At 38.5% G+C, this 12,000-nt stretch overlaps 1 protein-coding gene across 20 annotated transcripts in view; it reads left to right on the top strand.

Moving 5' to 3' along the window:
- Positions 1 to 12,000, top strand: part of PPFIA2 (PTPRF interacting protein alpha 2) — a 509,064-nt gene that overhangs the window by 288,516 nt on the left and 208,548 nt on the right. The window lies entirely within an intron of this gene.

The raw sequence follows: 12,000 nt of genomic DNA, 5'->3' as shown, positions 1-12,000 counted from the left end.
AGCCCACTCCAATTCAAACCCTGGTAAACACTGGTGATAAAAGTGACTGTCTCCACAGTTTCAACTTTCTCGGAATGTCACATAGTTGAACTAATACAGTATGTAGTCTTTTTAGATGGCTTCTTTCACTTAGTAAATGCATTTCAGGTTTCTCTATGTCCTTTTATAGTTTGGTAGTTCATTTCTCTTTAGTACTGAATAATATTCAATTGTATGGATGTACCATTTCTCTTTTTAAAAGTTTATTTATCTTTGTACCTATTGAAGGACATCTTTGTTTGTTTCCAATATATACATTGCTTGCTCTCGAGACTTCAACAACAAAGCTAAATCATGTCAAATGATGCTGTTAAAGAGCACCCAATACCTGGGGCAGCTCTATGCACATACTGACAAGTTAAAGTCTGCAAAACCAGCAGGGGTAATATATAAGATAGGCACATTTCAGTGGGGGTGAGTAAGTGAGGCATGATAGGAACATGACTTGATGCTCAGAGAGCCTGAAGCAGCCTGGCAGCACTGTATCTGACTCAACAAACATCCACTTTTGGATAATGACAATTACCTTGATTGGAAGATTTTTGAAAACAAAATCACCCAGTACCCATGTCCACATCTACCATGAAGTCTCATTTGTAAGCATGTTTGATGTTAAACACACCTGCATCTCTCAGGTCATTATTAACAGAATCTTCTTACATTAACATAATCTTCTGTTATGCAGTTTTAGCAAAAAGACAAAACAGTGTCTTATTGAAACAGGCATACATAAAAATCAAAGGGATACAAAATAGTATTTGCATAAAGCTTGACTCTAATTTTCCTTTTAAATTGAGCAGGCTTAGTCAACAGTTTCTGTGAAGACTCTAGAAGTCCAGTTGTGCCTGTCAAATTGTATTAGTTATGCAGGCAACTCTACCTTCGAGCTGTCTAGCCCCGGGCTGCCTGTGAGATGCGGCTGTTCCACACAGTAATTTTGGATGACAGCTTTCCCTGGGCTTGTGCAAGTCTAGGAGGCAATTATAAGACCAGAGGTCATTAACACCACATTTGATTACATAACATAATAATATAGGAAACAATATATGTAGAGAAGAAGAGATAAGGATTCCTAGGAAATAAATGTGGGGTTTTTTTTTGTTTCCAAACTAAATTTATAAAGACTCTTATGAACTTTAGCAACTAATATTCTGAGATTTGTACAGAAATAAAATTTAGGGACTATATCAATTATTTTAGCTGATTTGTTTTCACCTCTCTAGAGTAATACTTCCATTATTAATTCCAGGATGTATGGTGTGGAGAAGATGTACATCTTTATACCTGTAAACTTATGACAAGTTATATCGAGATAAATGTAGGGTTAAAATCTGGAGCTTTCCACCAAGTATTACAAATAGAATTGCTTGAAGAATTTTCAATTTTCAAAAGAGGAGAAACCAAAATATACTAAGTTGGGGGCACAGCCTAAGGAAGTCATTATAAAAACATGTTGAAGTAGTTAATTTGTCTAATTTAAATGCTAGATGGTCAAGTCAGCATGCTTTCATGCCATATGCTTTCCTCAGAGCTATTTTTGAATTGCACAAATGTTAGATGCTTGGAGAATAAATTTTAAAAATGCTTTCTGTGGTCGGGGAGGGTGTTGGTGGTATGTAGGAAAGCTGCATTTTAGCTCATCCTTTATGCTTTCTCTTCTGTCTTATTTGCACTCATGATTTTTCAGCCAGTGCTTACTCATATATGGTTGCAGAAATAAGGCCATTGTCAGTTCATTAATTAAGTGGCCCACAGAGTACAGGTTTAATTGAAAGATAAACAGTGTTAAAATTGTAATTATGATGAACGGATTGTCATAGATTACTCTGGAGACTGCTGTCTGGTGTCAATGACATGAAATTAAAAGGCCGAATTCCCCTCCTGTCACGAAGCTTCTCCTGACCTGCTTTTAGAAGGTGAGGACTCATCTTTTAAGTCAAGACCTTTTGGACGGTTAGTGAGAAAATATATCATTTTTTCTGCAAATAAATCTCCTCAAGTAAGCACACCATCCTGACGTGAGACAAAGAAGTCAGGAGTCTCTTTCCAGCCTTCCATCTTTAATATTAGCTATGAAAAAACCCATTTGCAGATGAACATGCATACTGTTCCATATCTGTGTGAGGCTGGCAGCTGTGGTGACTGACAAGGTGGCAAGAGCCATAAGGAGAAGAGAAGAGGAAAGATGGCCTGAGGAGGCTCTGAATCCATACACTTTTCACCTGACCAGATTCTATAGAATGCAAGTAGGCACAGGATCTGAGTCAATCTGTACTTGGCTGATGTATCTTTTCCTTTGAAAATAAACATGGAGGGACCAAAACAGGAGAAGTTTCTTTGCACTAAACTGAGAACATCCCACTAACCTAAGGGATATTTATTGAAGCATTAGCAGCTCAGGCATAATATCCCAATGACCCTCCTTAGCTCAGTTGCCAGCATGCACCAGCAAAACCACTGTTAAGATACAAAGGCAGGTGTCTCTCTCTGGGGAGCTGACAAGCTTGAGGGATGTTGATACCAGCACAGATAATGTTGTGTATCAGCATGAGCCTTGCTAGTTATTTAGTCTCTTTCATTCAGGTGTTCTCATCCAGAAAGAATAAAGCTGTCATGATGAATAAATGATATAACAAATGAAAAGATCCTAACACTATCTCTAACCTATAATAAGTGCTCAAGAAACAATAGCTTAAAAAAAAGATGAGGTGGGCAGGAGAGAAAAGAGGTAATACCAAGAAGTTAGTGTTCAGTTCAGTTCAGTTCACTCAGTCGTGTCTGACTGTTTGCAACCCCATGAATCGCAGCACGCCAGGCCTCCCTGTCCATCACCAACTCCCGGAGTTCACTCAGACTCACATCCATCAAGTCGGTGATGCCATCCAGCCATCTCATCCTCTGTCATCCCCTTTTGCTCCAGCCCACAATCCCTCCGAGCATCAGAGCCTTTTCCAATGAGTCAACTCTTCGCATGAGGTAGCCAAAGTACTGGAGTTTCAGCTTTAGGATCATTCCTTCCAAAGAACTCCCAGGCTTGATTTCCTTTAGAATGGACTGGTTGGATGTCCGTGCAGTCCAAGGGACTCTCAAGAGTCTTCTCCAACATCACAGTTCAAAAGCATCAACTCTTCGGCACTCAGCTTTCTTCACAGTCCAACTCTCACATCCATACATGACTACTGGAAAAACCACAGCCTTGACTAGACAGACGTTTGTCGGCAAAGTAATGTCTCTGCTTTTCAATATGCTATCTAGTTTGGTCATAACTTTCTTTCCAAGGAGTAAGTGTCTTTTAATTTCATGGCTGCAATCACCATCTGCAGATATTTTGCAGCCCAGAAAAATAAAGTCTGACACTGTTTCCACTGTTTCCCCATCTATTTGCCATGAAGTGATGGGACCAGATGCCATGATCTTGGTTTTCTGAATGTTGAGCTTTAAGCCAACTTTTTCACTCTCCTCTTTCACTTTCATCATGAGGCTCTTTAGTTTCTCCTCACTTTCTGCCATAAGGGTGGTGTCATCTGCATATCTGAGGTTATTGATATTTCTCCTGGCTATCTTGATTCCAGCTTGTGCTTCTTCCATTCCAGCATTTCTCATGATGTAGTCTGCATATAAGTTAAATAAGCAGGGTGACAATATACAGCCTTGACATACTCCTTTTCCTATTTGGAACCAGTCTGTTGTTTCATGTCCAGTTCTAACTGTTGCTTCCTGACCTGCATATAGGTTTCTCAAGAGGCCAGTCAGGTGGTCTGGTATTCTCATCTCTTTCAGAATTTTCTACAGTTTATTGTGATCCACACAGTCAAAGGCTTTGGCATAGTCAATAAAGCAGAAATAGATGTTTTTCTGGAACTTTCTTGCTTTTTTGGTGATCCAGCAGATGTTGGCAATTTGATCTCTGGTTCCTCTGCCTTTTCTAAAACCAGCTTGAACATCTGGAAGTTCATGGTTCACATATGCTGAAGCCTGGCTAGGAGAATTTTGAGCATTAAAAATTGATAATAGAGAAACTAAATTTCATGCAATTTCTGAAACTTGTAACTTAGAATTAGGAGGGTGCAAAAATTAAATATCTTGTGTTGATTTCTAACAAGCGATACCTTCTTCTGTTGTACAACTGAAAGTAATCCAGCATTGAAAATCAACTATAGTCTGATAAGAAAAAAAAGAAAGTAGCAAAAATGCAGAAAAAGAAATTATACCTTCAATTCTTTTTAAGAAATGTGTTTTATTTCGCTCTCTTTTTAAAGGAACTAATACTCTATATCATGAGTTGAATTGATATTAAGAGGGAATTGACATAACTAGAAATGATTTGCTCTGAATAAAATATTTTGAGTGCTAAGTGCATGAGAGTGTATAAACATTTGAGAGTAGGGACTTTAACTTGCTTCTTTCACTGTCATCTCCCTCGCATAGAGGGAGTGGTCATGTGAATGTGTGTGTGTGTGTGTGTGTGTGTGTGTGTGTGTGTGTGTGGTGTGGTATGCATGAATACATGCTAAAAAAGAAACATGACTCTCCCTTCTGTCTGGGGGAATTTTTATGGCACTCTGTGTCCTGACCACTCTTAAAATTCCAAGAAAAAAGTGCAGACTGGGGAAAGTCATTTTGGTTCTTGGGAAAAGTAAGAATTTTCACAGGCTATGTTTGTGGAACAAAATGACTAGTTTGAAAAGTTGTTGAATATGGTTTGTGATTGGCAACTGACCTACTAATCCTGTCTCAGTGATTCAAAGCAATCTTCTTTGACTTTAGATGGGGAGGCAGAAATGAAGTTTTCATCTAAAATTTATCCTTCACTGCCTTTAGCTTCTGACAGTGCTCTGTGTTATACATTATGTTCTATAACTTACCTCATGCAAGATTGTATTTTTGAAACCTTCACATGTTATTATATAAAGAGCTAGCCAACTTGTTCTGCCTTTTACACATGTACATTTACTATATTTGATTCATCCATTTTCCTATAGATAGAATCTAGATTGTTTCCATTTCTTGGCCACAAAACCAGCTTTCGTCATAATCTCTTATGTGCTGATGTCTATAGTACATTTTCAAGAGCAAAATATATACCACAAATCATTTCTCAAATCTGTTTGGCCTTTTCTTTTGGCTGGGAAACTTGTGGAAATACTGTTCTGTGGAATATAGTTTAAGAAACTCTAGATTAGAGAAGTAACATATGGGTTAAATATGCATTTTTATTTTAAGAATGAATAAGACTGAAATAGCATGTCCAGTGAACAAAAGATAAATAGAAATGTGTGATTTGGCAGGAACAATAGTATTACTTCATATACATGCAATAAAATATAGCAGACAGTAAAACCATTGCTATGTAGAATATAGAACAGCAGAATAGTATAATTTCAGATATTGGAGAAAACAACAGAAATGAATCAAAAAGAATATTGGGCATGTTCAGTTCAGTTCAGTCGCTCAGCCATGTCCGATTCTCTGCAGCACACCAGGCCTTCCTGTCCATCACCGACTCCCAGAGTTCACTCAAACTCATGTCCACTGAGTCGGTAATGCCATCCAACCATCTTGTCCTCTGTCATCTCCGTCTCCTCCTGCCTTCCATCTTTCCCAGCATCAAGGTCTTTTCAAATGAATCAGTTCTTCGCATAAGGTAGCATGTTATAACTGATCAAGTTCTAACAATCTCAGAAAAAAAGAAAAGACTCTTAATTATTTATACTTTTAAAAAAGTGTTTTTGGTATTAAAACCAGAATTTAGGAAATGAACTATTCACTTATCATTACAAGGATTTACTGAATATCTGCAATTTGTCCAAAATTCTGCTGAGTTCTAAAGCTATAAAAATAAACAAGGTAACAACATTGTTTTAAAGGATCATGCTGTTAATTTGGAGGAGATGAACAAATAATTCAATCATTATGAAAAATACAGTAACTGCATTGCTAGATCTTGAACAAGCTATGATAGATCATTAACAAGTCAAGCAGCTACTTTACAGATATGTCAGTTAGTCAGAGAGGATAGAGAAAAGTATTATTGGTAAAGAAAATAGTATGTGAAAGAAGTAGAAAATAAGAGAGATGAGAAAATCTATAGGTAGAGATAGAAACAGGAGGGAAAAATCTTTGGTAGAGGCAGAAGATAGACCTGCTAAGAGGAAGGTACTAGAGAGCAAGAGTTACAGGTTAGTCAACAATGCCTCTAAGCACATAAACCAGTATTACCTCCTGTGTGGCACTTTGGTGATAGGTTTCAAGTGCTTATCAGTGATGAAAGCTTCTGATATGCCTGAAATGTGAATTCCAACAGATCCATGAGGTCAAGTGCAACAACTATGCCTGAGTTATTTCCATATTTTCAGCACCTAACACAGGGTCTGGTATGTGTAGTTCAGTTCATTCGCTCAGTCATGTCTGACTCTTTGCGACCGCATGGACTGCAGCATGGGACAGGCTTCCCTGTCCATCACCAGCTCCTGGGGCTTGCTCAACTGGTGCCCATTGAGTCAGTGATGCCATCCAGTCATCTCATCCTCTGTCCTCTCCTTTTTCTCCTGCCTTCAATCTTTCCCAGCATCAGGGTCTTTTCAAATGAGTAAGCTCTTCATATCAGGTGGCCAAAGTATTAGAGTTTCAGCTTCAGCATCAGTCCTTCCAGTGAATATTCAGGACTGATTTCCTTTAGGATGGACTGGTTGGATCTCCTTGCAGTCCAGGGAACTCTCAAGAGTCTTCTCCAACGCCACAGTTCAAAAGCATCAATTCTTCAGCATTCAGCTTTCTTTAAGGTCCAACTCTCACTCATGTCTACATGCACAATAAATGTTATGTGTGGATGGAGAGTTAGAGGGATGATATGTTTATATCAATCATTATATTGAAAAATTTGATGATTTTCCATTTTCAGTGGGAAAGAAGCAGTGCTGCAGAAATTAGAATTTTGTAATCAAGGTGAATTATTTTTAGCTGTGTGACCTTGAACAAATTATTCATCCATGCTAAGCTTCAATATTCTCATCTGAAAAATAGGAAAGAGATGAAGTAATTCATATAAAATACTAAGTTCAGCATGAAGTGGCTCTTGCTCAAAATGGTAGTTTCTATTTTTCAATGAAAAAGAAAGCTAATTAATTGAGAAAGGGTCATGTTTTGGATGGTTTGGATTTTAAAAGTTAAAAATATATTTAAATTTGATGTGCTTAAAAGTAGGAAGCTCTGAAAAGTTTTGTGAGATTGAGGAAAGTATAACTTTTCAAAGGCTGCTGCTGCTGCTGCTGCTGCTGCTGCTGCTGCTGCTGCTGCTGCTGCTGCTGCCGTTGCTAAGTCGCTTCAGTCGTGTCCGGCTCTGTGCCACCCCATAGACGGCAATCCACGAGGCTCCCCCATCCCTGGGATTCTCCAGGCAAGAACACTGGAGTGGGTTGCCATTTCCTTCTCCAGTGCATGAAAGTGAAAAGTGAAAGTGAAGACACTCAGTCGTATCCGACTCTTAGTGACCCCATGGACTGTAGCCTACCAGGCTCCTCTGTCAATGGGATTTTCCAGGCAAGAGTACTGGAGTGAGTTGCCATTGCCTTCTCCATTTCAAAGACTAAAGAAGGGCAAATTAGAAGGGGAAAGAATGTGGTCAGGAGAGGGAAAAAAAACAAACAAACAGTCTGTTGTAGTCATCCAGTGTGAAACAGCTTGTCTGAAATTCAGAACCCAGCTATACCATGACTAAGTGTCCAACTTTGCAAATTGTATTCACTTAGCTAGGCCTCAAGTGTTTGTTGTTTTTTTTTTAAGATTTTATATTCATAGAGTAGTTTAGGGTCATAGCACAATTCAAAGGAAGGTGCAGAGGTTTCCCATGTACCCTCTACCCCTACATATGTGTGATTTCCACCATTAATTACATCACACATCAGAGTGGTACATCTGCTACAGCTGATCAACCTACATTGACACAACTTTATTACTGCTGGCCCCTAGTTTGGGTGTTGTATGTTTAGAGGTTTGGACAAATGTTTAATTAGATGTATAGGTCATCAAGGGAGAAGGCAATGGCAATCCACTCCAGTACTCTTGCCTGGCAAATCCCATGGACGGAGGAGCCTGGTGGGCTGCAGTCCATGGGGTCACTAAAAGTCAGACACGACTGAGCGACTTCTCTTTCACTTTTCACTTTCATGCATTGGAGAAGGAAATGGCAACCCACTCCAGTGTTCTTGCCTGCAGAATCCCAGGGATGGGGGATCCAGGTGGGCTGCCGTCTATGGGGTCGCACAGAGTCAGACATGACTGAAGCAACTTAGCAGCAGCAGCAGCATACGTCATCAAATACCACACAAAGCTTTTTCATTTCCCTAAAAATCCTCTGTCCGCTGTCTATTCATCCCTTCCACACCTGCAACCCCTGTGGCAACCATTCATCTTCTTACTATTCCCATAATTTTATTTTTTAAGAATGTTATACAGTTGGAATCATACATATAGTAGCCTTTTTCAGATTGACTTCTTTCATTTACTAGTATACATTGAAGGTCTCTCCATGTTTTTTCCTAGTTTGATAGCTCATTTCTTTTTAGTGCTAGATAATACTCCCTTGTTTAAGGGTGCTACTGTTTATTTATCCCTTCACCTACTGAAAGGCATCTTGATTGCTTCCAAGTCTTAGCAACTATGCATGGAGCTGCTATAAACGGTGTATGCAGGTTTTCATGTGGACATAGTTTCTAGCTTCTTTGGAGTGAGATTTCTTTGGAATGAGATACCATGGAGTGAGATTTGCTGAATTGTATGGTAAGCATTTAGCTTTGTTTAGCGAGATTTTAGTATCACCTTACAGAGTTTCATTAGGATTAATGAGATAATCAATATAAATTGCTTGGCACAGTACCTGGCATATGGTAAGGGCTCACTCAATGTTAATTACCTCTGTTATTATTATTAATGTTATCTAGGAAAAGTTGCCACTCCAGTACTCTTGCCTGGAAAATCCCATGGACGGAGAAGCCTGGTAGGCTATAGTCCATGGGGTCGCTAAGAGTCAGACATGACTGAGCGACTTCACTTTCACTTTTCACTTTCATGCATGGGAGAAGGAAATGGCAACCCACTCCAGTGTTCTTGCCTGGAGAATCCCAGGGACGGGGGAGCCTGGTGGGCTTCTGTCTGTGGGGTCGCACAGAGTCGGACATGACTGACGCAACTTAGCAGCAGCAGCAGGAAAAATTGATTTTAAAAAGTCAGTTCATGTGACAGTACGGATGGAGAAGTGGTACAGAGTAGAGGAATGTCAGAGAAAAAGCGTGAAAACATCTGATGATTAACTCCATACAAGACAGTTATGAAGACATCGCTTCAGTCCTAGATTTTCAGGATGTTCTTGTCTCACACTCATAACCCTGCGTGGAAGAAATATGCCACTTCCTAGATCCCCACACTCCCTGTGGACTAATTAAGAAGGATCATATCAGGTAATTATAAGTAATGGTTATGTAATACTCCAGATAAAGAAGAGGATTGCTGAATGTACTCCAACTCAGCCATACATACATGCCAGGTCAAAATGGTATAGTGGGAAAGCACTGGAAGTCCAGTCTGGAGAGCTGTATTCACAATATAACTCACTATGGGTCATGAGCTTTGTGAACTTGAGCTTTTATCTTGGTAATTCAGTTTCCTCAGCCATGAAATGGAAATGAGACTCCCCCACTAGTTATGGAGAGAGTAAAATAGGATAATGAATGAAAAAATAGTGCCTGGAGTTTGAGAGAAAGTTAATAAATATAAGACTGATCTTAATACATGGAGTCACTAAATAGCTTATTCAGAGCCAGTGCCATGACAGTAAATTAAAAATGCAAAGGCATCTGTCACCAGTAACATCTTGACTAATATCTGTCTCTGGTTATGAACACATGATTGTTTCCGTGAATTTATAGATTCACATTTTCTTTTATTCACTAGGCATAAAAGCAGATTTATTCTAGAGAGTTTTGATGACAAAATGCATAGCAGAAAGCCAAAAAAACAAAACTCACTTATAATTTTACCATCTGGAGATAAGAAATGTTAAAATTATAAATTATTTTCTTCTGACCTTTTTTCTTTCTGAAAATAGTAAGTTAAACCTCTAAAAGACAATCCAGATATATGTTTCACTTAAACAATGGTAGGATATTAAATTTACAGATTTGATTAATATTTTGTCTTACGATATTCGTTAAGTATGCATGTGTTCATGCTAAGTCCCTTCAGTCATGTCTGACTCTTTGCAACCCTCTGGACTGTAGCCCTCCAGGGTTTTCTGTCCATGGGATTCTCCAGGCAAGAATACTGGAGTGGGTTGCCTTGCCCTTCTCAAGGGAATCTTCCTGACCCAGGGATCAAACTCATGTCTCTTCTCTCTCCTGTATTGGCTGGCGAGTTCTTTACCACTAGCACCATCTGGGAAGCCCTATTCGTGAATATAGGATTAATTTTAAAAAGCAGTACAGGATCTTTGTTACTCTCTTCTTGTCTCCATCAAGACTATGCAGTTTATATGAAGAAAATTTTGTTTTCTATGCAAGTGCTTTTGTTTTCTACTTGTTGCTAATTTCCATTCTCCGCTTGAATACTATATTCAGATAATATCAACATTTAAGCAGGCAGCAATCAGAGGAGAAAACATTTATCTGTAATGCCAGCCAAATGAAACAATGAACTCTTTCATCTTGATTCTAAACTCTAAGTGTCTGCTCCGAGGTTTTTGAAGTATCCACTTGGTTTGAAGCCACTCAGAGAATCAGCAAAATAAGTGGTTGAAGCAGGCAAAAATATAAACCCTAAGCCTTTCCCAGCTTTGCATAATCACCATATTCATTTACTTTTTACTAAATTTGCCTTTGTGAAGGTTAGGTTAACCAAACCTGTCTCTCCATTTTTGTTTTTTCTTTTTGATATTCTAACAGTGCTTTCCCAGTCTAGCGCCAAATTTTCCCAAATACTTAACACATTTGACAGCCATCAGTTTTATTAAAGAACCACTGTGAAGAATGTAATAATAATATGGATATGTTAAAATTACTTAAAAATATGTATTTGTAAGTTGGAGTAACAGAATAGTTCAATAGGTGTTTTTGCCTTTTTAAACATTCTTTCTTGTGTCTAAACACACTACCTAATGGTAGAAATACCCACATTATTTAATCTCTGATCCCATTTTGGGGAAGGAAGCTATTGACAATTACTCAAAAGTGTCATTTGTAATGGAGAAAGGATTACTCCAGAATATGTTATTGTTGTTTAGTTGTTAAGACATGTCCAACTCTTTTGTGACCCATGGACTATACCCCACCAGACTCCTCTGTCTAGGGATTCCCCAGGCAAGAATACTGGCTTGGGTTGCCATTTCCTTCTCCCAGGCATGTTCCTGATCCAGGGATTGAACCCCCATCTCCTGCTTCTTAGCCTTTACCACTGAGGCAGTCACCTGGGAAGTCCTCCAGAATATATTACCTGTGTTCTTTTATTGAAAATAAAGACTAATTGAGCACCCACTATGTCTTAGACACTAGGACTTTGGCAGTGAAGTCAGTTGAAGTCCCAGTTCACATGGAGCTTACCTCTCAGAATGAAAAACTGAGAAATACATAGATTAACAGGAGAGTCTTAGATAAGGTTATCAAGTCTTAGATGCATTTATGATTTTGTGTTATTTTGTAGGATACAGGTGTATTCTCTTTCTTCATCCTATTTAATAAGTAAACTTCTTAATCTCTAAATAGTATATTTAAGAATTTTAGCTTGGTGCTGATGGTGCCTGTTTTTTCCTTATGATGTAGTCCACTCAGTCTAAACTTTGTGATATGGAGTGAGAATGTAAGATCTTCAGAGTTGTTCACAAAATTAGCAAGTTTAAATTATTCTATATTATCAATATGTTATCATACTAATGTTAAATTCAATATTCTATATCTGATACATTCTGAAATATAT

This window comes from Ovis aries, chromosome 3 (genome assembly GCF_016772045.2).
Source record: "Ovis aries strain OAR_USU_Benz2616 breed Rambouillet chromosome 3, ARS-UI_Ramb_v3.0, whole genome shotgun sequence".
Lineage (NCBI taxonomy): Eukaryota > Metazoa > Chordata > Mammalia > Artiodactyla > Bovidae > Ovis > Ovis aries.
This window is presented reverse-complemented; position numbering and strand designations above follow the sequence as displayed.